The sequence below is a fragment of the Harpia harpyja genome, chromosome 9 (assembly GCF_026419915.1).
Source record: "Harpia harpyja isolate bHarHar1 chromosome 9, bHarHar1 primary haplotype, whole genome shotgun sequence".
Taxonomy (NCBI): Eukaryota; Metazoa; Chordata; class Aves; order Accipitriformes; family Accipitridae; genus Harpia; species Harpia harpyja.
This window is the reverse complement of record NC_068948.1, coordinates 13,796,402-13,798,901: the sequence shown is the minus strand read 5'-3', so window position 1 is coordinate 13,798,901 and position 2,500 is coordinate 13,796,402. Positions and strand designations below refer to the sequence as shown.

At 38.6% G+C, this 2,500-nt stretch overlaps 1 protein-coding gene across 14 annotated transcripts in view; it reads left to right on the top strand.

The window, feature by feature from the left end:
* Positions 1 to 2,500, top strand: part of ZNF536 (zinc finger protein 536) — a 357,567-nt gene that overhangs the window by 114,033 nt on the left and 241,034 nt on the right. The window lies entirely within an intron of this gene.

The following is a 2,500-nucleotide window of genomic DNA, read 5'->3' as shown; positions in this document are numbered from 1 at the left end:
CCTCTTTGCCTGACATTACTGAAATGTGGAAAAGGGAAAGTTAAAAATAAAATGAAACATTTAAATCTCTGCTGTTGAGAACCTCAGATAGATGGCAATATAGCAAAGTTGATAAAAGCGATTCTCAATTAGACTTTATTATTATTTTATTGAGGTATTATTAATAAACATCAGGGTGCAGTGGGCGATAACACTATCCTAGTATTAGACAAGTGGACACTGAAGAAAAATAAAGGCAGGTTGCCTGTAATGAGAAAAAATAGAAGGATGTGGATAAACTGCAAATGACACGAAAAGCAGAAACATCATATATTTGTCCTTCAAGCCTGATGCTATGGCCTTTAGCTGTATAGTTAGACCTATTAACTTCTGCATAACCAGTCATCAATAAGCTGTAGTTATGTGAGTCTGGGCTACATGACTAGCTCTGAAGAGAATGGGTAGAATATTTTGATGTTTGGGTGGGTGGGTTTGTTTTGGGGGGGTGGGGTGGGTTGTTTTGGTTTGGTTTGGTTTTAGTTTCTTCCATTTAGCCCAGTAAACCCACACTGCTCTGTGTGTTTTCAGTTACTTTTTACAGACTTCTCTTTCTCCTAGGAAAAAAAAATATAAAAAAAGTAATTCCTAATTCCAATAAATTTCCTGAAGTTAACTATAAAAGATATTCACATATTAATTCAGTAGCCTGATATTAGCTGTAATCCATAATATTATCAGCACTACACTGGTAACAATTAGAGTGGTAATACATAACTACAGTGTGTTTTGAGGGCAGTATTTTAATAAGGCAGGTGTTTAGTTCCCTGCAGCATATAAAACTGGTGATTTTGACTGCAGATCGGCTTGGACTGGAAATCACAACAGTTACCAGTAAGGTTTAGAAAGTGTGTGCCAGGCAAGGGAATCACTGTTCAATGTATTTACCCTCTGGGGAGGTAAAACACAGATGGGGGAGTTAGGAGTCTTCTAACATTTAGCTGATACATTAGTGGGTAGCAATTCGGCTTCAGGGATGTTCAAAGTAGTTCGTCTACCAGTTGGGAATCATTATGGGCACAAGTACTGAGGATTAGATATGATAGAACAATAAGGGATTGTGGAACTACCACTATCCTCCCCCCTCCCACAGACAAATGTTTCATAATCTTTGATACCTTTTTACAGCTATGTCTTTCTTAAGAAAAGAGCAGTTCTGGATTAACCAGATGTTTTCAATATACATACTAAAGCACCTATCCTGAGGTAAGATTCAACTGTCATAGACAAATATGACCTAGTAATATGTATTTTGACTGAAATTATGTAAAATATCACATCTTCTCTACATAAAATGTAGTACTGCTACTGTGTGTATTCTTACCAGTTAGCTGATGTGAGAAAAGCTTGCTAAAGCATTTGCATTTGTATTTTTATACTGCGTAAGCAAATGCAACATTAGATCTCTGGGTTTGTTTTTATGCTATGAGAGATAAGGCTATGCTTTAAAACTGTAAATTCGTGATTGAGGAAGGGTGATCACACTTTGAGGAAAGGAAGAGCATGATCAAAAATCAGGAGAAAGCAACTCAGTTTCTGTTGAGCTATGCTCAGTTATTATCACCTGATTATTTTTACCCTAGCAATCTCACCTGGACAGACATTAAATTTTTCCAGTTTTTTTCTGTAGTCTTGAAGTTAAAACATTTTCCAAAATGTACAAACAAACAGCTAATTTCATTGCACTGCTGTCTGCATGCAGTGAAATAAAATATGATTAGCTAGCTGAAAATGTGTAACTTTTCAATCAGTAGTTAATTCAGTCCCAGAACCATATTCATACAGGTTTGAAACAAAATTGACCTTCTTGTTTATGTAATCTGTACATACAATAAGAGCCTGATTCAGTAACAAGCTACTCAACAATGTAGATTTTCTGAGACCCAGGAAAAGAAGCAAAATCTAGTATTCTTCTGAATAGACCCATCACCTGTGCACTGCTAATGCTCTGAAGTTTCTGCATTCGGAAGGCACAAAATTAGTACAGGAGACAAATTCCACACGTTATGCAGAAGAAAAAATTCTCATGGTCGATTGTAGAGCAGCTGAACGGAGAGCTGCAGGAATGGGGAGGGGTAGACCTCTTCTTACGGCTGTGTGGCATCATTCCCCATGGCTGCTGTTGTCTTTTGAGTGTAGGAGGTTTTGGGGCTTTACCCCAGAACAGACACTAGAAGATACACGTGACAGTGGACCCTCTGGGCTCTGCACCCACTGAGGCACGAGAAGCATGTGCACAGCGGGATTCCACTTTGCATGGTGGGTATGCACCTTTTTATTCCTTGCCTTTCATAGCTGTGGCTGAAGGCAACTGAATTATGGCTATTTCTCTGTCAGAAGACTGCAGAAATGGAGTAGGATTTATCTTTAGTGCCGAAGAGCCCTGCCTGAAGGCCCAGTAAGGATAGGTGCTGGATATCCACAGCTCACATTGATAGCTGTGTGAGCTAAAGTTGTTCTGCAT